This window comes from Dasypus novemcinctus, chromosome 7 (genome assembly GCF_030445035.2).
Source record: "Dasypus novemcinctus isolate mDasNov1 chromosome 7, mDasNov1.1.hap2, whole genome shotgun sequence".
In the NCBI taxonomy this organism is placed as follows: Eukaryota; Metazoa; Chordata; class Mammalia; order Cingulata; family Dasypodidae; genus Dasypus; species Dasypus novemcinctus.
This window is the reverse complement of record NC_080679.1, coordinates 95,563,537-95,591,246: the sequence shown is the minus strand read 5'-3', so window position 1 is coordinate 95,591,246 and position 27,710 is coordinate 95,563,537.

Genomic DNA, 27,710 nt, shown 5'->3' with positions numbered 1-27,710 from the left:
CTTGCATGTGGGGCTCCCCTATGCAGAGGACACCCCTGCATGGCATGGCACTCCTTGCGTGCATCAGCACTGCATGTGGGTCAGCTCATCACATGGGTCAGGAGGCCCTGTGTTTGAACCCTGGACCTCCCATGTGGCAGGCAGATGCTCTATCAGTTGAGCCAAATCTGCTTCCCCAAAAGCCCTCTTTAAACCATTCTCTGAACTGGCAAAATAATATTCACCTTTACACTGGTCACAGAAGATCAACCATCCTAAAAATGAATCACATTGACTCAATATGCTTAATGCCAAGGGATCCTTCTAGGACTTCCAGGACTGCTTCCTAGTTCACCTACACTTCCTCATGGATAGAGTTCAGAAGCTTAATGTTTTCCCAAAAGAGCACATTGCCTACATTCTTTTTGTCTGCTGGAAGTGCACAGTAGAAGAATGAAAAACTTCTACTTGTGATCAGAGGAGTATTCCTGTGAGATTTAGTTACACTTTGGAGGCAAAGCTTTGAAATAAAGATAAAATTATGATAAAGACAGGAAATGCAAAGGCCTGCTATTTAACCTTGCTAAGTAAGACTGCTATCCCATGCTAAGTTTGACCTAGGCCCTTGAAGTATTCTCATATGGAAATTAGAAATACAGTATTTAGCCAACGCTGGTTGAGTATTTGGCCCAAAGTATAGAATGTTTTCTATATTCTACCATGTGAGTCCAGAGTATTTTGGAGGGGTCTGAGGGCCAGCAGCAAATGGCATTACCTGGAAGCTTATTAGAAATACAGAATCTCAGGCTCTTTCCATACCTGTTGAAGCAGAATCTGCATTTTAAAAAGATCCCCCCAAATTTTGAAAACACTGCTCTTTGATGTCCCTATTTGATTTAAATCAAAGTTGGCCAACATCTTCTGTTTCTTAGGATTCAGGATTGGCTCTGCTTTTTCTCATGTTACTGGCTTTTTATTCTTGACTGAATATATAGAACATATTTTAGATGAAACAGTTTAGGATTCACTTAAATTACTTGGTTTCTAATTAAATATTTGAATAAGTTTTACATTTCAAGAAAATATGTATTATACTTTGACTTGAACAACTGGAGTTTAAAAAGGAACATGTAAGTGACCTATACATTTTCTGAATTTGCTTCTATGTGTTCATGTGTGTGTGTCTTTCAGTCTATTATTTGTGTTTTATGTGAATTCATCTCCTAAGATGGATGAAGTGTTCACTGATGATGATGATGCATTAGTATGCAATTTCACAAAAAAAAAAACCCTTCAAATCCAACCTGGAAATTCTAACCAACACAGCAAAAAATGTACTGTTAGATTTCATAAAACTATCTTTGGGACCAGTTAGCTCCTATTTGCTAATGAATGGGGAGTAACTAAAAGAAAGTTTCATCTGTAGAAAAAGCTCTTAGGGAAAAAGGCAATTTTAGTGTGGTATCTGAACAAATGTGGTAAGATAACATATTGAATTAATTTGAAAATTATTATATCAGTTATAAAATGTCATATAAAATAATTTTTCCAGATACCACACTAAATTGCCTTTTTACATTGGCCAATGAAATGTGAGCAGAAAGTGGCAAAGACTATCTCCAAAGAGCTCTCTTTTAGCTTGGCTATATAAGTGACATGGATCATATAGGGCTGTTCCTTCAGCCTGAGTCCTAAAATGAAGAAGAAATGGGACAAAGCAACAGCTTATCTATGTTATATATAATGTGAATTAGAAATAAGCATTTGTTTTTGTTAGGCATTGAAAATTTGGGATTTTTTGTTACTTCAGCTGCCCTTGCCTAGGCTGCCTGATATGGTAATCAGTCATTCTCTATCACTATCAACTAATATGTCCATCTAGTATTTGCTTTCTCCCTCTCTCTCCCTCTCTGTTTCTATATTATAACTTTTCCTTATTCATTGTTTCTGCTTATATATGGTATCAAGTGCTTCAGATATTCTATTGTTATTTCAGTTAATTTTTCTCTTATGAGAAAACATCTATTTCCCACTAAGTTTTTCATTAAAACCCCAAAAAACTGTAGTAATTTTGTCATCCTTGTTAAGCATAATACTCATTCTTGTCCAGTTAATTGACCACTAGTCAGCCTTTATCTTGAAACATGTGAGGTCTATGTTGGGGCAAGTGATTTAATATATGGAGAATATTTTTGTTAACAATTTTCATGATTGCATTTATGGAAATCCCCCAAGTTTTCTTCTTAGATATAATGAATATTTATAAGAGTCTCTGTCTTCAAGGGCTTCTCAAATGTTAGCATCTATAAATGAAGTAATTGCATTAGTGCCATGGATATTATTCAGTAAATTGAGGTGTAATCAAAAGCTATAACATGATCGAAGAGAACACTGAGTGTTTTTACTATGCTTCTTTTATATTAACCAAAACACATATTTTAATGGAATTCACATTTGGCTCTTATTTTAGAATATTTTATTTGGTTTGTTTTATTATTAGTCACTCTAGTATTAGTCATAGGAGATGAATAATGTGATTCTATTCAATTTTCTGTTATCGTTTTGTTATAAAATTTATAGTAGAGAAAAAGAGCTCCATATAATCTCCTGGCACTGCTCACTCTGCTGTGTTTATGAGCCCATCTAATAATTACAATCACCTTTCATACTGACAATTCTTAAAACATCAGTAGATATGGGTTCCAATTTCATGAAATATCCCTAAGAATATAAATCCAGACTTCTTTTTATATCTTAGAGTATTCATCCTGCAGAGGGGAAATAGCTTCAAGATTCTTTCATTTATGTTCAATCAGTTTTCACAAATTCATAGGCCTATGCAGGCCTATTTCATTTAGTCACAGCATTGTAGACTCCAAAAGCTCAAAATACATTAAAAAAAAAAAAAAGCTACTGAATTGAATCTAGTCAAAATAAAAGCTCAGGCTTACGTCAGCATCAGCCCTCAGCAAAATGTTTAACTTGTAATGGCAACAGAAGGGGAGAGGATGTATTAAAAACAGTACTAGTGTTGGCCTCACCTATTTCTAGGGGAAATACTGAATCCACTACATTCTGATTGTGTGATTTTGTCACATCTCTGAGTTTGAATGCCCTCAATGATAAAACAGTTTAGACTCAAAATTCATGATAAGTAATTGGAGCCTCTCTTTGTGATTATATCCTGCATTCCCCTATTTCAATGCCAATAATTTCAGGTTACCTCTAGGAAGTTTAGATTCCTTCTCCATGCCATATTCAATGAACCTGTTAGACTTCCCATCTACCCAATCCATATGCGTATGTTAATTGTCTTATTTCAAATAATTAGTTTATTATATTTAGCACCACCTTCCATCCCCTAAACGTACAACCTGCAGGGATAAGCATGTCAGCATTTGTCAAAAGCCCCTTTATATATTTTAAACCAGTGGCATGACTATAATGTAGGAATGGATATCTGGCTTGGGACATTTCAGTGGAATAGAATTTAGGATTAATATAAAGAAAAGGAGCAGACATAAATAAAACTCTACAAAAATGGGGGACTTTTGGAAGGTGACAAGAGTTGTAAATGAAAACACTATATCTAATGGCCCTCTTTAGTCTATTTTATTGGTGTTCAGAAGAACTGGTGGTTAGTGAAATAAGAAAGGAAAAATAATGCTTTATTTACTTAATTGTGGATAATAAATGTTTTAATTTTTCCCTAGTTTTGATGAAGTTTTGAATAAATGACACGGAGATCACTAGAAGAATATGTGTCACAGATAAATAAAGGAAATTAAAATTATCTGTTTTGTTTCAGAAAGAAAAATTGCTTGCAACTATAGTATTCTAAAATTATTTGTACAGCTGACACCAATGCAAACATAACTGAGTTACATGTATGTTGTTATGGGCTCAGACAATTTCATCTTCTTATTTCTGGTCCTACTTAATTCTTTGGAAATGATAATTTCTTTTGTTTAGTATTTTTCTCTATTCCTCACAGATTTTCAGAAAGAGACCAATTTTTAACTTTATAGTTACTGGACTGCTGGGACTTACATAAGCCTTTAGAAAAGACTGTGCCTGTAGACCCTGATCAAATAATAGTATAGCTTCTTATTTATTAATTTTGTATTAAGTTGAACTGTGATTAAAGTATATTTTTAAAGAAAATCTAATGTATGGAACAACTGTGTATTGAATCATTAGATATAAGAGAATCTGTGTCACTTTTCCACAAAAGAAAAAATCACTAGGGTGAATGAAAAATATTTCAAAATGAATGGTAATGAAAATAAAACACAAAGTTTGTGGAGCTCAGCTAAACCAGTACTTATAAGGGAAATATATATATTAAAATACTTTTATTCACAAAACACAATGTCTTTTATCTGTTTCCACTGGAAGAAACCATGAAAATATGAGAAATGTATACCTCAAATAAGCAGAGTGAAGACTATGATAGAGAGAAGCAGACATTAATGTAATAAGAAAAAGAAAGAATAGTGCAAATTAACAAAACCAAAAATTAATTATTTTAAAATATTGGTAAAATTACTGAACTCCCGGCCGAGACTGATCAAGGAAACAGAGAGAAAAAAACAACAACAAAAAGCCAATATCAGGTTAAAAAAAAAAGAGATGTCACAATATGGCAAACATTGAATAGATAATAAGGGGATAATACGAAAAGCTTAATGTTAATATGATGACTAAGAAGAAACAGATAAATTCCTCAAAATACATAACTGTCAAAAGTAGCTCCAACTTCTGGCCATGGCTATCATGAAGTAAATGATACTGGACTTGCATTCCTCCTCTAAACAACTAATGGACAACAGGAAATTTAGGACTATGGCTCCTCAGAAATGGGAAACAAATGAAATGAGACCACAATATTTCCAGCATTGTACCTAGAGTCATGTTATAAAATACTTCAGACTTTCTCTATAAATATTTAAAAAGAAGTCACAAAATAAACCAACTTCTACATTAGATATTTATATCCCTAACAAAATAGAATTCAGTACTGCTTAAAGGAAAACAAAATGCAGAAACTAAACAATGTAACATTCATGATTCCAACATATAATATAAAATTTCTAGACATGCAAAGAAACAGGAACTTTATTAAGAAAAAAAATAATTCAATAGAAACAAATCCATAAATGACAGGGATGATAGAATTAGCTGACAATGTCTTTAAAATGGTTGTAGAAATATCTTAAGGGAACTAAGGGATAACATGATCATAATGAGAAAAGTAAAAGATATAAACAAGGACAAAATGGTATTTCTACAGCGGAAACATACAATTATTGAAATAGAAATTTCACTAGAAAAAAAAATCACCTCTAACACAAGGTTCAAACTGAATTCCCATAAACAAACATCCAAAAAATGTGAGTTAATAGTTTTTTAAAAAATCATAAAATACACAGAGAAAACAAGATACCACAGGCAAATAGAAATAGTATATAACATAATCAAGTCTCAAGATTATAGATTTTGAAATTATAAGAAATTTCAATGGATGAGAAAATTTGAAGACTTAGCAACATAAGTAATGAAGACTAAAGAACAGAGAGAAATAAAGGCCACTGAGCCTCAGAGACTATGGGACAATATCAAGAAGTCTAACTAATATATAAATGGAGTACTGGAAAGGAAGAAAGCACAAAAATATTGAAAATATAATGTCAATTTTTTTCCAGATTTGATGAAAACCATAAAACTCAGATCCATGAATTTCAATGATCCCAAAGCAATATAAACATAAAGTAAAAACAGAAAACACAAATTACAAACAATTCCTGAAAGACAATGCTAAAAATACAATTTAAAAGCAATCATATAAATAGACCTGTTACATAAAAAGGAAACATATAAAGAAATAATTCAGAATTTCCATCAGAAACAGCGTAAGTCAGAAAGGAAGGAAAGATATTTTTCTGCAGGAAAAAAATCAACCTAGAATTGTGTACCTAAAAAGGAAGGCAAAATGAAGGTCTTTTCAGACAAGCAAAATCGGAGAATTGCCATCTCCAGCAGCCTTACACTAGAAGAAAAGTTAAAGAAATTTTTTCAGATTGAAGAAAAATAATACCAAATAGAAACTTGGAATAAAAAGCACAAGAAATGCTAATGAGTTAGGTAGTAATATAAAACACTTATTTTTCAAATTTTTAATATATTTAAAAATTTATTGTTTGATTTTTAAAAAAGATTATAGCATTTTTGTAAGAGCTATGAATGACAAAAATAGCACAAAGAATGGAGGTATGAAATGGAAGTGTATTGTCATAAGGTTCTTATAGATGTTGTGGTATAATATTACTTAAAGGTAGACTGTGATAGGTTTAAGATGACTATTGTAAATCTGGAGAAACATTTATGAATAAAAGTTATAGATAATTAACCAGTCAAGGAAATGAGGAAATAAGATAGGATCATAAAATTTTTTCACTTTATCTGCAAGAAAGCAGGGAATGATGTGATAAAAGATCGGATAGGACAAACAGAAAACACATAGCAAAATGATATTTAAGCCATCTATATTGATAGCTAGATTAAATGTAATTGTCAAAAGATTTCAAATAGAAATCACTGCTTGTCGGACCGGATTAAAAAAAATAAACTCTTGTCTAAAAGATGACAATGTGATCATTTTTAGGGAATGTTACAAAACAGAGCCTCAAAATACATGAAGCCAATACTGAGAAGTACTGAAAGAAGAAATCAAAAATTCACGAATAAAAAATTGAGTGTTGGAAAGTTCAGTACTCAACTTTAAATAATTGTTAAAACAAGTACGCAGAAAAACAGAATATAAACTTAGCACTTTTTAGTGTTCTATATATGTCTTAAGTAATTACAACTAATTTTATTTGAGGACATACATAAAAAACCACAGGGAAACGGACTTGGCCCAGTGGTTAGGGCATCCGTCTACCACATGGGAGGTCCGCGGTTCAAACCCCGGGCCTCCTTGACCCGTGTGGAGCTGGCCATGCGCAGTGCTGATGCGCGCAAGGAGTGCCGTGCCACGCAAGGGTGTCCCCCGCGTGGGGGAGCCCCACGCGCAAGGAGTGCGCCCGTGAGGAAAGCCGCCCAGCGTGAAAAGAAAGAGCAGCCTGCCCAGGAATGGCGCCGCCCACACTTCCGGTGCCGCTGACGACAACAGAAGCGGACAAAGAAACAAGACGCAGCAAATAGACACCAAGAACAGACAACCAGGGGAGGGGGCGAAATTAAATAAATAAATAAATCTTTTAAAAAACAACAACAACAACAACAACAGACTACAAACACAAATAGCAGAATAAACATTTGCTTCAGGTACATATGAACATCTATTAAAAATGATCACATTCTTATATAATACTGGTACGGCTTGTTAATAATTAGATGGGTTTGGGAAAAAATACCCCAAATGTAAGATATGGGCTATAGTTAGTAGTAATATTTTCACACTTTCACAGTTTGTAACTAATGTTTTACAACAATGCAAGGTGTTGGTGGCGGGGTGACATATGAGAGCCCTGTATGATGAGATGCACGTTTCTTTTGTAAATTCACAAGTTTTACTACATACTTATTGCTTATGTATGTTCATGTTGAATGCTATATGCCAATAAATTTTTATGAAAAAGGATCACATTCTGCCCCATTAAACAAAGAGCAATAAATTAAAATGGAGAGAAGCCATAAAGGATATTTTCTCAGAGCATAAATGAATTAAGTTGAAAAATTAATAGTAAAGTCTTGAAAATTTTAAAATATTGGAAATTAAACAACACAATTCTAAATAGTCCTTGAATTAATGGAGGAAACAAAAAAGTATGAAATACCTTGAACTAAATAATGATAACACAGCTTATCAGAATTTGTGGGCTATAGAAGTAATACTTAGAATTGTATATCTTTATTTTTTTATTTTTTAAAGTAAATTATATTTATTTGCATCAATACATTTTTATTTTTTTATTTATTTTTTATTGATTTTGTAAAAATATTACATTAAAAAATATATATGAGGTTCCATTCAACCCCACCCCCCCACCCCACCTCTCCCCCCCCCCCAGCAACACTCGTTCCCATCATCATGACACATCCATTGCATTTGGTAAGTACATCTCTGGGCACCTCTGCACCTCATGGTCAATGGTCCACATCATGGCCCATACTCTCCCCCATTCCATCCAGTGGGCCCTGTGAGGATTTACAATGTCCGGTGATTGCCCCTGAAGCACCTTCCAGGGCAGCTCCAAGTCCCAAAGACACCTCCACATCTCGTCTCTTCCTGCCATTCCCCATACCCAAATATAATTAAGAGGGTTACCTGTTTAGAATGCTCGGAGGGGATGGTCTGATGCAGGACGGGCTCCTGGGGAATGTCTGAATGCTCATTTTGCCAGAGTGGGTGGCACCATTGGGTAGAGACCCAAGTAGTGAGAGTGGGGGTGGACCCACATCCTGGGGAGGACTAATGCCATCAAATAGAGGGAACTGTATCTCTCGAGAGAAAGGGTGGCTCCCAGGGCTTTGGGGCAGTTGAGCGAGTTAGGCCCTGAACACTATTCCATCTATCTCTGGACGTGGCTCCTCGGGAAATGGAGGTTGGCTGTCACTGTGGGCACCAAGGTGGATGGGAAAATGGATGTTAAATGTGTGGAACCAAGGCAAATGGGGGGTAAGAGAGGATTTCACGAGAGTACATGAGGATGGATATAAAACATGTAATACTACACCATAACATATAGGAGACGACAGACTGATAATGTAAACCATAATGTAAAACATAGGATAACTAAAAATTTAGAAAACTGTGTATCCTAAAGTATGCACCACAATGTAAGCACAGATGTCACCTTGTTTGAAAGCTATTGTCTCAGACTCTGTACATCACTTTAAGTAAAAATGATGTGAATAGGGTGTAAGAGTATCGCTGTGGAAGGGAAAAGGTTTTGTGGTGGATGTGTGGGAGTGCTGTATATTATATATAGAATTGTATATCTTTAAAAGCTAATAGAAGACCTAAATTTTCTCCTTAAGAAGACATAAAAAGAATAGCCAGTATAAAGATGTACACTTTGGTGATAAAATTATAAAAAAAGAAACATGCAAGTGATTACCATTAAAGTTGAGAGAGTAGTTACTTTGTAGGAAGGAAGGGAATTGTGTTTGGAACTGAGAATGTGTGGGGGCTTCTGAGGTAGCTGGCAAAGTTCTTTCTCTTGATCTGTGATTTGGTTACAAGGGTATTTATCAACATTATTAAATGTGCTCAGTCCATGTAGTAGTTTAATAAAGTAAAAAATGATTTTTCCTCTTTTAGCAACACCCTTCTTTTTCCCTTATAATAAACTATCACTTGTGGCACACTACATAGATCATCCCAGCTCTTTTTCTAACTTTTTGCATACATAGACAGATAAACAGAAAGACATGCAGATAGGTAATATATATTTATACACGTAAATAACAATAATTCCTGTGAATATAAACATAAAAAAGCTTTTTATGTATTTGTTTTAAAGAAATGCAATCATTTTACATATACCCTTTGATTTCCTTTTCCCACTAAAAAATGTCTAAGATATATTTTCTGCTAGACAGCTACCTTACCTGATCCTATTGAATAACTATATAAAAATTAAACAATTAGAATAAATAAAAATTATTTATGTCCATTCTTTGTTTATGGGAATTCAGTTTGAACCTTGTGTTAGAGGTGATTTTTTTTTCTAGTGAAAACTTGCATATGCTTTTTGTTAGCTGCCTGGCTAAACTACTAGCTTGGAACCACTTTCAAATGAATTCACAACTTCAAGTTTTAAGACTAAATAGCTGAAGTGAATTTTCTCATCTCTGGCTCTTCAGTGTCTACATAAAGTACATAGAACAAAGTAAAATGTCATTATAAACAGCCAAAAGAGCTATATTTAATAATACGGCAGACACTTTCAAATGTCAGTCAGAGAGAATTGACTGTTTTTTGTTCTGTAACAGTGACAGTTTTCTTAGTTTTTTTCCTGTAACATTCTCAATTGGTACCTGATGTTTTCTACCGTATCCTACTACCATAGAGTGGAGAGCTGGTGCAATTGTCCTTATTTCTTATTAGCACTTTCAGTCCATTTCTCCTTCCTGCTTACTTCAAAATAGAGATCCTTTGGAATGCCTGCTTTCAGATCTTTTAGCCCTCCTTTTTGTTGTCATTTACTAGTCTTCAAGGTCTTCCTACTTTTTAAATTATCTTAGTACCAAGTTCATTCTCTTTCCAACTCTATACCTCTCCTTATTCTGTTTGACTTCAACCTTCATTTTATTTATCTGTCCAATACTAGACTCTTAAAAATCTCATATATAAGCACCCTACAGTGATCATTACATGCTCTTTTTTGAATTCACTTTGGCTTTTACCCTCCAACAATTATTTTGCCCCCATTGAAACATCCAATCCTTTAACCCAACTTATTCTTTACTGTTACCTGCCTTATTTTATCCTCAATTAACTCTTTATAAATGCTGGATCCCAGATTAAATTACTTTAATCACTTTGTTTCAGAGGCCCTCAACTCCTTTGCCTTCAAAATTTGCTGGGCAAAATGTCAAACCTGATGAAGTTCATCATTCTGCTTACTCTGTAAATGAACCTGAATAACTGAACATGTCTGAAGAAAAACAAAGATACATGTTATTTGCACTTTAAACTTACAGTCATTAATCTTCAGTAGGCACTCAGGACTGCTAAGCATTCTAACTATACTTCCCTAAAAAACTTCCTTGCTTATTCATCAAGTTGATTCACATTTCCTCTCTCAAACATCTTAAACCCTTTCATCCTCTTCATCGAAAGGAAATCTATTCTTGCTTCACTGATTATATATGTTACCAGGAGAGAATACTCTTGTTTTATCATCAAAAGTTTCAGCCTCCATTTACATGCCAACTTTTGTCAGTGAACCAATTAGGCTGGTTTTTACCAGCAAGTATCAAAACACACTACTAAAATTCAATTTAAAAATAGAGTTTTTAATATCACATTACAATAAAATCAGATATGTATGGTTTCAGAATTGATTAGTGCCATGGCTAAACTATATTAGGGCTTTGGTTGGGTTCTCTATGATCCTTTTGGTCACATTAGAACTGCCACCTCTCCAATGTCATGTCCTTACATATTCAAACATATATAGCAGGAGTTTCTACTTATATGTCTCTTTCTTTTAATCAGGGAGGAGGAAAAAACCTTCCAAGCTTTCCAATAAACTTTGCCTTGTATCTCTTTGAGAAGAATTGGTTCACATGGCCACCCCTAAACCAATTGTTGTCTAAAAGGAAATATAATGATTATTTTGACCCAGTCCATTAAAGTGGGTCTACCATCCTGGGCGTATTACTGCTTAATATCTGAACATAATTTGGATTATGTTAGCAAGGAAGAAGGAGAAAATCTAAGTTTGGGAGATAGCAATATGTGTTACTGCTTTGTATTTGTATTTCTCCACCATTACAATGGGAAGCTTGTCTCTGTTCCTATTAAAGATCTACCCCTCCACTTGTGCACAGGGTCCCATCTCCTCTTACTCAAGTACCTTGTCTTTCAACTGATCCCTGTCTTTTGCATCAACAATTTCTCTCTTTCCAATCTACCACACCTATCAAGATACAAACATCCTATTTCTTAGCTAACAAATTCTGCCTTTTAACCTGAACACCCCGCCCCCCCATTATTACATCAGAGAAACAAAATTCTTTGGCAATCTTATGCATAATTACTATCTCCAACTACTTTTTATTTTTCTAGGCAGTTTAAATTATTGATAATCTACATTGAGTTTTAAGATCATTTTAAGAAGTTTTTTTTTCTAATTACAGTTAATGGTTGTTATTACTGCCATCACAAGTGCTCTAAATTTGTTCCTCTAAGTTCCATCAACTTACTTTTCTTGCTGATATCTTTGCTATTTTACCATTTCATCTATTCTTTCAGTTAATGCGATGCAGAATAAAGATGGCTAGGAAGAGAGAATTGAAAAGTAAGATGGGATAATGATAACCCAGAAAGGCTCTCATGACCTCTGGCTTTAGCTTATAGTGACCTTTTATTAAATCAAGGCAAAATGCTGTTTGTATCTTTGTGGACTCCCATTTGTCTAGTAACGTACTTTGCTTAAAATAGATAAAACAGTTGTTTGTCCAGTTTATTGTTTTCAAATTGTATTTTCAGAAAGACTAACCAAATATCACATGTGATTTTTCATAATTACTTGTTAAGGAAGGCTGAAAAAGAATGAAAATCATTGTTTTATACATGTATAATTTAGGGCAAATTATATAATTTCTCTGAGCCCTGATTTCATTATCAGTAAAATGGGATAAGAGTACCTATTAATAAGGCTAAAGTGAGGATTAAATTAGTTCAGTACCTAGCACAAAGCAAAGATATATGTGTTAGCTATTATTATTATTACTATTATTATCATTTTAAAGATAGGGAAGCTGAGATTCAGAGAGGTTAGGATTACCTAACTGGTGAGTGATGAGTTCTTGATCCAAATCCATGTCTTTTCATTTCAATCCAATGATCTTTCTGCTTTATAATATTGTTGGATTCCATAGGGATCACATTTTTAAAAAATTGAAAATAAATTCAATTCCATTCAAACTTGTATTTTCTTTGGAAATCTGATGTATGTCTTTCATCCTGATAACGAGAATTTTGTCAAGAAAAATGATTAGCTTTGTTTCTGTTCACTGGTTGCAGGAAGCTTCAACACATTTAAAGTATAATCACAGCAATTATCTGCCCTTATTGGCTTTACCTTCATTGTCTATGTTTTATTTGTATTCTGCTTTTCCCTCATAACTACTCCTTACATATATTTTCTTATTCTCTGTTCTCCTGAACCTCTTAGAAGAATTGCTCACATTATTGAATAAATCCCTGCTACTACCATTGTTGGGACTTGCAGCATAGAGTTGTCCATGTAAGATGCAGATGAGATCCAAGCCAAAGACTGCAATTTGGAGCTTACATGCTTTTGACTCTTTATTTAGCGCTCATAGTTGAAACCACTATTTGTTTTCACTGTCTGTGATATCTTAATATATGCCTAATGCCTCTTCTAATTGTCAGTTAAACAAGGCTTTTTTTGTTTCTAAGTTTCAGCTGCTCTTGGGGACAGTGATCACCTTCTTTTTAAAGTATTTACGCTGGAGCTCTCCAAAATTAACATGTTTTCCTTAGAGCCTACACATTTATTCTCAATCTCTAACTCTTAAAATTTAGATATAACATGCATATAATAAAGAGTATAAATTACATCAATTTTAAGTATGCAGAGAAGTGGATTTGGCTCAACTGATAGAGCATTCATCTACCACATGGGAGGTCCAGGGTTCAAACCCAGAGCCTCCTGACCCATGTAGTGAGCTGTCCCATGTGCAGTGCTGATGCACACAAGGAGTGCCATGCCACGCAGGGGTGTCCCCTGCATAGGAGAGCCCCACGCGCAAGGAGTGCACCCTGCACAACAAAAGCACAGCCTGCCCAGGAGTGGTGCCATACACACAGTGAGCTAACGCAGCAAGATGATGCACCAAAAAGAGACACAGATTCCCCATGCCATTGACAAAAATATAAGCAGACACAGAAGAACACACAGCAAATGGACAGAGAGAGCAGATAACTAGGGGTGAGGGGGAAGAGGAGAGAAATAAATGAAAACTAAATCTTAAAAAAATTTTTAAATATGCAGTATAATTGAGGTAGATTGAATTTTGTATCCCAATTTAGACATGTTCTTAATCTTAGTCCACATTCTTTTGCATATGAACCCATTGTAAATAAGTATCTTGAGCATGTTATTTTTAGGTAAGGTGTGGCCCAAATGAATGAGGAGTGGTCTTAATCCGGATTACTAAAGGCCTTATAAATAGAAAGAAATGGGAAGCCAGAGTCAGGGAAAGATACACAGAGGAATCAGAAGTTGGAAGTCAGTGGATTTGGAAGAGAAAGGAGAGTACACTACCATCTGGTGCCAGGCAAGGATACAAACCAAGGAAACCAAGGATTACCAGCAGCCAGAACACTACTGACCTAGGCAGGAAGGAAACCATGAGCCAATAAATACCTGTTATTCAGGTCAAGACACATTTGTGATATTTGTCATGGCAGCCCAGTAAACTAAGACAATAATTATGTAAATTATGTGAATATGTTTACGTATTTTTAATGGCCACTTAGATCTATATAGAACATTTCTATTACTCCAGAAAGTTCCTTTGTGCTCCAACTTGTTTATATTCCCTGTAGTAGCTTGTGGCTATGCAACCCAGCAAAACATGTCCTTAAACTTAGTCCATTCTTCTTTTTTTAAGTTTTATTTATTTATCCGCACCCTCCCCCCATTGATTGAGCTCACTGTCTGATCTCTGTGTCCATTCACTGTGTACTCTCTGTGTCTACTTGTCTTCTTTCTTTAGGAGGCATCAGAAACCAAACCTGGGAACTTCCATCTGGGAGAGAGGTGCTCAATCACTTGAGCCACCTCAGTTCCCTTCTTTGTTGTGTCTCTCATTGCCTTTCCTCTTTGTGTTTCCTTGTTGCATCATCTTGTTGCATCAGCTCACTGTGCCTACCCATTGTGCCAACTTGTTGTCTTGCTTGTCTTCTCCAGGAAGCAATGGGAAACAAACCAGGGACCCCCCCCACCAATGTGGTAGACAGGCAGGAACTCAATCACTTGAGTGAGCCACATCCACTTCCCTTAATCCATTTTTGAAGTTGTGAACCCATTGTAAATAGGTCCTTTTAATGTAGTTACTTCAGTTAGGGTATGGCACAACTGACTCAGGGTATTTTAATCCTATTACTGAAGACGTTACAGGGAAGATCACAGAGAAAAAACTAGAGGAAATTACATCAGAAACAGGATGTCAACAGAACCAGAAGAGAAAAGAGAAACCAGTAGGGTCTGCCATGTGCTCTGTCATGTAAAAGAAAAGTAATCCCAGAATGATGCAGTCTTCGTGGAGAAAGAATTGCCTTCATGACACCTTGATTTTGGACTTCTCATGGCCTCAAAAACCATTAGCCAATAAACTTCCATAGTTTAAGTCAACCTATTACATAGTATTTGCTTCAGCAGCCAGGAAAATGTAAAGAGTTGTCTACTCCCACCCAAAGACATAACCACTATTCTGACTTTTATTTTTTATTCAATCATCTTTGGTTACTTGAACTTTCTATAAAGGTAATCAAACATTATGAACGTATTTTTTTGCTTCTGGTTCTTTTTCACTCAATATATCTTTGAGATCCATCAATGTTTTTGGTTATACCAATAGATTGTATTGATATGTAATATGCCATTGTATGAATATACCTTAATGTATGAATCCATTTTCCTCTTGATTGGCACTTAGATTGTATACAGTTTTTCACTATTATGAGTAAAACCTCTTTGAACATTGTATATTTAATGTGAATTCATCTAAGTGTTTATGTTTGATGCAGGTACAGGCAAATGACAGAAACATAATTAATTTTAGTTTCTTTTATTCCTGTGATTCTGTTGTTAGTCTTCTCAATCCTTTGTGGAAAAAGATGAGGGAGACAGAGGTCTTGAGAGGGAGAGAGTAAGAAAACTGAAATATCTAAAATACTAGAATCAAAAGGATAGAATAGAATAGAATTTCATTTACCATTAATAAAGTTTTTCTATACTGGGTGTTCATAGTCACAAAACCAATAAAAGTTTTACTTTTCTTTTCAGCCCATTCTTATCTTCTTATTTACTTTACACCTACAACATAATAAATGGAAGGAAAAGCTTTTTTAGCTGTGGCTGTTCCCTACAGATTAATTTCTTCCCTAGTCCTATTTCTATTCCTTTTTCTTTAGTATTTGCCTCTCTCTCCTCTTCTTATCTGAGGTAAAGGCAAAGGATACCCAGAGCCTAGCCTGATGTTATCTGGAGCACACTGTCAATCTCTCTCTTCTTTTATATATACACACATACATACTCATATACGCATATATACATATATATATATATATATACACATTTGCTATTTTCCCTATACACACAAATTGTTCACCCTCTTATCTAATGTAAATGTTAATATCTTATAGGAATGTTGACTTTAAAAGGTCCTCCCGGTTTTCTTAACCCTTACAAAATTATCTGAACCATTTATTTTACATGCAGTTTTTGTGTTATCTTATTTACTGATATTTCTGAAAGACTAATATGTATAAAAATTTTTCAGAAGTTTTCCCCTTTTATCTTACCTTTTTAAAATCTATATGCTTCATTTCTTTTCAGCTTTTTTCAGAAATTGAATTTCTTGTCATTTTCATACTCTCATTATTATTCTTCACTTAGGCTAGAGACTGTATGTGAGTTTTGAATTTTTGTCTATTTTCTTTTCAGTGATTCAGAATCTAAGTATATACATGTTGGTAACAAACGAATGGAAAGATATTACTGAAGTGGAGGTAGGATTTGTGAAGAGGGGTAGACAAGCATAAATGGTTGATTTTCAGTACTCCCAGGGACTTCAGAGTTTGCGTATTAATGAAACAAACAATATATAATATATTTGCATAATTATTTGAAATATAATTTGCATGTTTATACTCTATCATGGAAACTACAGTGGATAAGTGTCCCTAATTTTCCTAAGTTTCTCTGTGCCCAAGCAGCTTTAAGTAAATTCTAGAATCGGAAAGTTGCAGATCATCTTGACCATTTCTCCATCTGGGTTATGGACATTTTCTCTCCAGAAGTGGAATGATGTTCTAATAGTATTCAAATATTAGAAATGATCTCAGAGGTCACCTAGTCCAATGATTCCTATTATATGCTCATTTGTTTTCTAAAACTTTCCCACAAGTGATTATAGATTCTCAAACACCTGGGATCACACAAAATCTTTTAGTTTTCCCCACACTTTCTGTTCATTCTTCACTCCCTTATCCTAACACCATGTGGCTGTGTATAAACCTATTTATGCTCTTCAGTGAAGTGTCTGAGGAAGCTGAGGGCACCACTGAGAATATAAATTACTCCATTCAGGAAGAGTGCAATAACCAAATTAGGGGATATATACACTTCCAAATAGAAACTTCTAATTGAGGAAGTCATAATTTTTAACATCACTAAGATTTATGCATTGTTTCTTTACTAGCCAAATATACAAACCTAGAGTACAATTAGTTAATCACTGAAAATAGCTCATAGTGGGGCCAGGGCTGTTCTGGTTTGGAAGGTCATTTCCTCTGCATATAATATGAGTGCTCCATTCTTAATATATTTATGTATATATTTTTTGCTAAACACAATGGAACATTGAAAAATACATTCTCAAATAGTTACTTGTCAAGACTTATAGATCTCAGCTCCTATAGTGTGTTTACTCTTTTGTAGTAAGAAAAGTCATTATGCCTTAGTTTTTAGTATAAAACCCACATTGAGGTTTTAATCATACACCCTAGGACACATTTATTCAAAGTTAAGTTGTCCAGTTCTCCTTTCTATAAAATGACTATCCCTCTGTTTCTTTCATTCTCTCCTTTAGCAAGCACACTAGATGAAAGGCCTATACCAGGTAGATCAGTTCCATACTTCTGTGAGTTTTATATTCTATATGTGAAGGAGAAAATAAATAGCAAACAAATATTGCTATGAGTTGATTTTAGTTATAAATTCTAGAAAGAAATTAAAATTCTAGAAAGAATTTTAGTTATAAATTCTAGAAAGAATTAGGATGGAAAACAATTCAAGGCAGGGAGATGTAAATGTTCTAGAAGCAGTAAGAAATTCATGGCAGGGAAAGGGAGAGTGGTAGTTGCTGAGGTGGAAGTGGGGAGGGCAGTTCATGCAGTGATTTATATGACATGGCACATATGTTTGGCTTTCAGTTTAAATAGAATGGAAACTGTAGCAGACACTGCTGGTAACACACTTGGAAACAATTTCTTTGATCCATTAATCAGGTTATTCAGAAGGCTGCCAATTTTGAGTAGGATCCAGAGCACAAGAGTATTTTGTGGCAAGTTCAGATTGTGGTGCAATCAGTCTTTTTGCTTGTTCCACATGGACTGAAAATTCTACAGTTCTAGAATTATCTGTTGAATAATGAAAAGAAAATGACAACATGTTGACTCTCAGGTGGAAAAACCTGGCCAGATGCAAAGATGGGCTGCTCCATGAAAATACTTGTACATGCGTGTCCACAGCAGAGGTCTTCATAATAGCCAAAAAGTGGAAATAACCCAAATGTCTATCTACTGATGAATGAATGAATAAAATGTGGTATTTACATGCAATGCAATATAATTCAGCTACAAAAAGTATTGATGCATGCTGCAATAGGGATGAACCTAGAAAATATTATGAAAAATGAAAGAATTCACTTACAAAGGATCACACATATGAGATTCCATTTATATCAAATTACTAGAAGAGGAAAATCAATACAGTATTTGCCTAAGGCTGAAGAAGATTTGGGGGATTGAGAGGTGTTGGCTAAAGGGTATGGACCTTCCTGGGCATAATACAAATGTTCTGAAATTTATTGTGATAATGGATATACAACTCTGAATATTCTAAATGCATGTAATTTATACATTCATATGGGTGATTTTAGTGTATTTGCATTATATCTCAATAAGCCTTAAAAAAATATGATGAAATGTTAAAATGGACTACTGATATATACTATGACTCCATGTAGGATTGTACCTGAAGGATAGCAGTATTGGGAAGTCCTCTCAGTGGTCTGAACTGTGAGCAGGTTGCCTGGTCATCAATTTCAGGGGGAGGGAAAAGTATTTGAAGCTGAGGATATATACAGAATCCTAATCAGTGACAAATAATTTGGCTGGAAGGAGCAAGAATTATAGATCAGGGGCAGTGAAGTCTGATCTATGGTAGACAAAATATGTGGATCTTTATGTCTCATTATCAATGACTACCAGGGACATTCACCACACTGAGAAAGTCAGGTGGATAGAATGACCATTACACAGAGAGAAGCAAGCTTCTGCCCTCAACCACTCCTGTGCTTGCAAAACAGGCCTATGAACATAGATAATGGAAGCAGGAATGGAGACTCTCCACTGGTCCAAAAGAATAGGTTCTCTCTCATCAAGTCTGATCCAAAACCTCTTGCTACTGAATTCTAACTCTCCACAGAGACTAATTTTCATCCCTCATTCCTCTAGAAGGCTAACAAGGCTGCATGGATCAAATTGATTATATTACAATTCTTTTACCCTTGAAGGGCACTTAAGTCAATTTATCATCATGTAGATTGATACATATTATGTCTGTGGTTTATCTTTCATGCCAACAGTACCTCAGACAGCACCACTATTCAAGAGTTTATGGAATTTTTTTAAGAGGTACCAGGGATTGAACCCAGGTTCTCAAAAAGAGAAGCAGGCACTCAACCACTGAGCTACATCCATTCTCCAATGAGTTGGTTTTTTTCATTTGTTTGGTTTTCAGGAGGTATCTGGGATTGAACCCAGGACCTCATACATGGGAAGCAGGCACTCAACCACTTGAGCTACATCCATATCCAGGAATCCACTTTTGTTAAAGGAAATGTGACAGTGGGCACATGACCATGGAACCACTGTCCCTACTCTATACCACATCAGGCAGAAGCTGACAACTTGACAAAACATTGGAATGGTGGGGTGAGAAGAGTTCTAAGATGGCCTACCAAGATTCCCAGGCTTTGATATGTATACACCTTCTTCCAGTTATTCAATTAAACATTAATCTAGATATTATTGTAAAGGGATTTTGCAGATCTAAGTAAAGCCCCAAAGCAGGTGATAGGGAGATTACCTGGGTGGGACTAATCACAAGAGAACTTTAAAAAGCAGAATGTTTTCCCCAGCTGTTGAGAAATTCTCTGAGGGGAAATTGGAGATTCAAAGTACCAGAATGTCCAATGATGAGCTCTTGATACTGATGAGTATGCTTATGAACCTGTGTGCCCGAAATATGAACTAGGCCTAGAACTGCAGGGTACCTAAGACTTACCTCCTGAGAGCCTTCATGTTGCTCAAATGTGGCCACTCTCTAAACCAAACTCAGCATGAAAATACAATACCTTCCCTCAGCATGGGACATGACTCCCAGGGATCAGCCTCCCTGGTGCTGAGGGTTTACTACCAATCACTAACTGGTGATGCAGCTAGAAAGAGACATTGAATAAAAGGGTCAACTCAGACCAGCAGAATATCTCAGCCTACATGTACTATCATGTGTTAAAAATGGCTTTTTGACCTTGAATAAAAGGGGGAAAGGGCAAAGAGAAGTGAGTTTATATGGCTAAGAGTCTTCAAAAAAGAGCTGGGAGGTCATCAGAGGGGTTGCACTTATGCACACCTCAGCAGGACCCCAGAAACAGCTTAAGTAGATACAACCTTAGGTAATGGTTCTCCTAAAGGCTACAGAGACCCACAGGGTATATGGTCATGGCAGATGGATTTGGAGTTGTATGCCATATCAATAGCCCTACTTTGGAATTTGTCCTCCTGAGAGTGATGAACTGGACTCAGATGTGAGCTTTCTACACATTCCTTTTCTGTCACTTTTACTGAACCTGTGGTTGGTGCTAGGGATGGTATATACTCAGGGGACTTGAATCTCTGGACTGCCCATGTACCAGCTGGGTCCTGAACTTCAGCAGAGTTGCAATCCCTACTCTCTGGTTCTTTGGATTTACCCAGGTCAGCTAACGGAGAGGTGAAGATGGTCAAACACCACACCAAGGAACCAAGAGTGCGTACAACTGCAAGCAGGAGAATTGCACCCATCATCCGTGTGGAATCTAAGCCCCCTCTTAATATAGAGGTAGAGTGGACACCACCATCCCAGGGTCCACAGAATGGAGGAATAAAATATGGATTAGAGTGGATTTACTGATATTCTGCTATAAAACTATTGTGACTAGTAATAGAAGAAATTGTAGCATTGACATGGAGAAAGTGGCCACAGTAATTGCTGAGGGTAGGGAGTGGGAAGAAGAGATGTGATGAGGGGGCATTTTGGGGACTTGGAGTTGTCCTAAACAATATTATAGGGTCAGATGCTAGACATTATATATTCTGCCATACCCACTGAATGTCCTGGGGGAGAGTGTGAACTACAGAGTAAACTATTGTCCACGTGGTGCAGCAGGGCTCCAAAATGTGTTCACCAAGTGCGGTGAGTTTGCCACAATGATGGGAGAGGTTTTTGGTGTGGGAGGAGTAGGGTGAGGGGATGGGGGTATATGAAACCTCTTATGTTTTTTATAATGTAACCTTTTTTGTGATGTATGTATCTTCAAAAAAATACAATTGACAAAATTGATGAGGGTGGGGGTTGGGAATGGGTTATATGGGAACCTCTGATTTTTTTTAATGTAACATTTTATGTGATCTATTAACTTAAATAAAAAATGTGTTATTATAAAAAATAAAATAAAAATAATCATAAAGACAAAAAAATGTACCAGAATGATTTGATGTACTCTTGCAGGATTAAAGATGAAGGGTGCCACTTGGTAAGAAATGTAAGGCAGCCTTCAGGAGATAAGAGTGGCTCCAAATCACATCCAGCAAGGAAATTAATAATTTAGTCCTATAACTACTAGGAACTGAATTCTGCTAACAACTTGAATGAGGTTGGAAGCAAATTTTTTTCCCTGAGCTTCAAGATAAGAACTCAGTCCAGCCAAAACCTTTTCATCCTTGTGATACCCTGATCATAGAACCCAGGCATGCCATGTTAGACTTCTGACATATAGAAGTGTGAGCAGATGGGTACTTATTTTCAATCCACTAAGTTTGTGGTAATTTGCTATCAAGCATTAGAAAACAAATACAGATGGCCTTGAAGATATCTCTAGAATGCCAGTCTTGTGCATTTGGGGCACTGATTTAACCTGTACCATGGATGTTAAAAAATGTGTTATGTCATAATAGGTAGAATAATTAGGTCTGGGAACAAAACAGTGGAAAGAGGAGTAGCACTCCCCACCCCCACCGTAACTGCCAATGACCTACTAGAAATTTTTACTTTCCATCTCTACAACTTTAGACTTTTCAGGAATAGAGTTTCTGGTTCCAGGCATGGGTTGGGAGCTATGGTAGCCACATGATCGTTTATAAATCCTTCAAAGAAAAAAATTATTTTATTGGCAAGAACAATTGGCCCTGATTTTCATGAAGAAATAAGGCTGCTGCTATAAAATGGAGGCAGAAGTAGCTATGCCTGGAACTAGGGATTCTTTTTTTTTCTTTAATACATGGTGATAGCTGTAATTGGACAATTGAAAAATTGCAGCCTGACAAGGGCACAATAACCAGAGGTTCTGATTCCTCAGAGTAGGAAGTAATAGTTAATTCTATAGGCTATCCATCTAGGTGAGTGGTTCTCAGCTGGAGGTGATTTCCCCGTAGAGGATATTAGGCAATATCTGGAGACATACTTATTTGTCACAACTTCAGGAGGAGTTGTTGCTATAGGCATCTAGAAGATAAAGAAGAGGGATGCTGCTAAATATCCTACAATGCAGAGGACATCCCCACAATAAAGAATTATCTGTGTTAGAGGTTTCCCCATAGGAGGTTTGAAATGATTAACAGGTATTAAGACCATGACTCAATTCCCCAGTGACGTGAATAAAGAAGGACTTGCCTCCGCCATAACTGATTGAGTAAGCCATAGCCTATGGACTAGGAGGCAGCCCATCCCCTCCCAAGAATGAACAAAGTGAACAGATAAGGGCCTTCACCTGCTCCAAGCCCAGGTATCACCAACCCCTCCTGCATTCCAAGAATATCCTACCTCCTAGCTCACTAAATGTTAGCCATTTGGCCCCAGGCTATACTCAGTTTCCCTGCTATATACTACATAAGGTCAAAACCATTGCCTTCCAAGGATGGGCTTAAGTCTATTCTTCAGACCCCCTCCATTGGGAAAGCTTTCCAATAAACTTCCTGCCTGCAATTATCAATTTCCATGTCCCAGTGAGTGCCATTTTTCTCCAACATTTTTTGTGCCAAAAACCCAGGACTGGGGTCGTGTTGAGACTAATTGCTGAGGAATCTCTGCCCTGCCACTGCTGAGAACCCATCCAACATTGGACACTGAATCATAGCAGAATTTCTCCACTGGAGGATCCTGCTCTCTCTCTCTTTTTCTGTTGTCCAGGACAACCTGCCAAAAATCCTAACACTAGGTCAGTGATTCTCACTGTTCCCAAGGACCATGGCAGGTGCCCATGTCCTCATGGGAAGAAACCCCTTGGCTCTGGAAACATCCAGGCCCAAGTGTAGTCTTCCATTTCCTTGGGTGATTTCCAACTGATTCAGGGATGCCTGTCTCACTCAGAATCTCTCCTGTTCTCTTTCTTTTCTAGAGATCCTTAGTCTCACCCTTACCACCTAAAATGGGGAATTCAATTTCGGCCTCTCAAAAAAACCACACCTCTGGGTCGTCTCCTTCATAACCTTAAAACTCTAAAACTGGAAGGAGACATCAGACAAAAAAGTTCACTTTCTATTCAACCTTTGTGTGGCCACAGTACAAATTGGACAATGAAAGTTAATGGCCAGAAAATGGCACTTTTGATTTCCAAGTTCTCCAAGACTTAGAGAACTTTATCCAGCACAGTGGCAAATGGCCCGAGATTCCTTATGTTCAGGCCTTCTGTCTTCATAACCACCCTTCCCTCTGTCAATCCTATTCCTTTTACCAAATTCTTTACACCAAAAACCTCTTCAAATGCCTTCTTCTTCCTCACTTCCATCCCCAGATCCCCTGAAAACCTCAACTTTGATCCAGCTGATCAGGCTCTTCCTACACCTCCTCCATATATACCTCCAACATTGCTTCCACCCCCACCTTCCTCATCCTCTAACTCCCCCTCCTCTCCCTCCTCACCATCACTGCCTTCCACCCCAACTTTCTCCCCTCCTCATACCTGCTTGTGAGGACTACCCCATCTCATCACTGCCTTCTACCTATGTCACTGATCCCAATTCCCTACCTCCCAACTCTACACTACGCTGGCTCCTCTCTTACCCCTCTGGAAAGAAGCAGGGGCTGAAGGAATAGTTAGAGTACACATCCCTTTTTCATTCTCAGATTTAAGTCAGAGAGAAAACTGACTAGGATCTTCTCTGAAAACCCTACCACATACATTAAGGAATTCCCATACTTCATCCACTCCCATGACCTCATCTATCAGGATACATGCATTATTATTACTTCCTCAACTACCACTGAGGAAAAAACCATATCTGGGCTGCTGCTACCACCTTCACAGATTCTGTGCATACCCAAGAGCCTAATAGACAGCAGGCCCTACTGCAGTTCCAACCACTAACTCTCCTTGGGATTACCAGCCAGGTCGCCCAGACCTACCACATGGCCCACTTTTTAACCTGCATAATAGAAGGCATGAAAAAGCTGCTCTCAAAGCAGTTAGTTATGACAAAATTAAAGAAATTTCACAGAAACCTGATAAAAACCAGCTGCCTTCATGAATAGATTGAGCAAGTCTCTCCTTAAATACAACAATTTAGATCCTGAGTCAGACTCTGATCAATTGTACCTACACACCTACTTTATCACTCAATCTTATCCAGACATTAGAAAGAAGTTACAAAAGTTAGAGGATGGCCTTCGAACCCCACAGAAAGACCTTATTAAAGTGGCATTCTAGGTCTTTAACAATAGAGAAGAGGAAGCCAAATTAGAAAACATAAACAAAATCAGGCTAAAACCTCCCTCCTAGCTGCTGCCCCTTGTATCTTGAAAACCTAATCTCTCTCCTTTGTGGCCACTTCCTGGACCCTGTTTTAAGTGATGAAAGGATGGACATTGGTCACATTCCAGCTGGATCCCAGGCCACAGCTGGGACCTTGCCCAGTGTGTCATCATCACAAGGGTCATTGGAATTCAAACTGTCCTGAAAACCCCATTTCCAGGAAAGCTCCTCCAGCACACCCTAAAGACCCAGAGCCAGGATCCTCCTTTCCACACCTCCTCAAGTGAATGCAGAATGACTGACAGGTCTCTGGTTCGACGCAGTCCCACATCTCCATCAGTAAGTCTGAACCGAGGGTTATCATCAAGGTTGGAGGTAAGATGATCTTTTAATTGAACAGAGACCACATATTCAGTCCTCTTAGAACATTCAGGGTCTAAAACTACTTCCTCAGTCTCTATTGTGGGGGTTGATGGCCTCCCTTCTTCTTTAATTACCAAACCAATCATTTGCCTGAAAAAAAAACACCTTCTCCCATCAGTTTCTTATAATCCTTACCTGTCCGTCCCCTCTCTTAGGCCTTGACATATTGTCCAAACTCCACTCTTCCATTTCTTTTATTCTTCTGTCCTCTCAAACCAACTTCCTTCTCCTCTTGACCACCCCACCTACCCCTCCTCAATTCCCACTGGTATTCCTCCTATACTGCAAGAAGTGAGCCCCCAGGTCTGAAACACTAATTCTACTTTGGTCGCAACTCACCATCCCTCTGTTAGAATAATCTTAAAAGACCCCTCCTCCTTCACAAATATTCCTCAGTATCCCCTGTCCCTCAGTGCTCAACAAGGCCTTAAACCTGCTATTGACAAACTCTGTTCTGTTGGTCTCTTGTGCCTAACTAATTCAACCTTTAAACTTTCTCATTTGGATAGATCCAAATGGGATCTATCACGTTGTACAAGATCTTAGAATTATTAATGAAGCTGCACAACCCATCAATTTCTTTATTCCTAATGTCTTTGCAGACACCTTTTCCAGATGGGTTGAAGCATTTCCAGTCACCTCTGAGCAGGCCGATGTTGTAATTAGCATCCTGTTAACAGAAATAATTCCCAGATTTGGCCTACCCTCTTCTCTGCAGTCAGATAGCAGGACAGCCTTTACCTCACAGATCACGAAAGGGGTTTGTAGTGCCTTAGGAATTACCTGGAAGTTACATATTTCCTTACAGACCTCAGCCCTCCAGAAAAGTTGAGTTTATGACTGGGATCCTAAAACAACACTTAACCAAACTAACAATGCAGCTACAGACACCATGGACTGAACTTCTGTCCTTAGCGCTCATGAAAATTCGAACTCTTCCTTGAAAACTACACTTCCTAAGCCCCTTTGAAATGATGTATGGATGCCCTTTTACCCTTACCAATATACCGTCCCAGCCATCAGATTTCAAAGGTAATATAGTCCACCTAACACAGATACATTCATTCCTGCATCAGCTAACTCTACTCTTTCTGTGCCAGAATCTTCTGCCCCAGTGCTTAGCTTGAAAAACTCTGACTTAGACCAACAGAAATGCTGCCCAAGGTTATGGTTAATATAGGAGCAGTGATAGAGGAAAGAGATGATAAATACCAATTTCAGTCTTGGACTCAATTACAGCAACGAGTTCTTCTTATTGTATGTATGTGTATAAAGTACATGGTAAGCACTACCTTGATATTACATAACTTATCTATGGATCTGAGTTGTGGAAAAGAGGGACTGCCATTTAACTCTAAGTGCCCCACTTTAGCCTCTTAGTTTCTGTGCAGATATGTCTTCCAATCACCAGTGTTTGTGACTCTGGTAGATCTCCCTCTGGAAGATCTCCTCCCCCTTCTCCCCCTCATTCCCCCCCACCAACTTTGTGCTTCCAATGGGATATCAGAGGCACATGTTTTATACTGTCTTCCTGAATTCCCTATGAGATTCAACTCCAGTTGCCTTCCGCCCTTTTGCTATCTTACTTCCCCCCAGTATCTTACTGGTATTTCTTAGTCCCACTCTAATTATTTGCACTTCAGTCCCATCTCAAGATTTAATTCTGGAAACTCAAATTCAGACAGAAATGACAAGATCTAATCAACATTTTAAAATGTCCATTGTAGCTATTTTGTAGCAAATGGACAGGTGATAGTGAGGGGTTGGGCTGGGGTGGATAAAGGAAGCACCAAACCAGATAGAACGCTAGTTGCATAGTCTAAGAGACACGTTCAAGGTTTGAACTCAATAGTAGCATTGAATTGAGTTAGAATTTTATAGATTTTGGGTAGAATTGGAGAGAGAAGTGTTGAGTTTTAGCATGAGCAATTTTATGTGTTCCAGAGAAAATGAGGAAGCAGAAGCTGCTTATTCATGGGTAGAGATAGGATGGAGCAGAATTAATAAAAAGGTCTTTTTGGGGACATGATCACTTTGTGAATTTTATTAGATTTCTTAGGTTAGATGTTGGATAGACAATTAAATGTAGAAATCTGGAGTCTAAGGAAGAGGCCAGTAAATTAGATTTGGAATAATAAATAAACATATATATGACATTTAACCTTTTAACCTAGAAAATAGAATTTCAGAGATGATATTTGGCAAATGTTCATTAAAGCTAGGGAAAATGTTTGTACACTATTGAATTTTAAAGAACTAGAAGTCGATATTTAGAAAAGCCAAAATTCCTTTATTTTATTTGGTATGGTTATAAGCCCCAACTCTCTAAATCAGGGGTTCTTAACCTTTTTTGTTTCATGGACCCCTTTGCCAGTCAGGTGAAAACCAAGGGCCTCTTACTAAGTCCACACTATACTGTATATTACTTAATAAATATTTCACATCTGCATCAAGGCATCCCCACAAGAATAATGTTTTTTTTTAATTTAAATTCAAGCTCATTGATGCCTTGTTAGGAACCC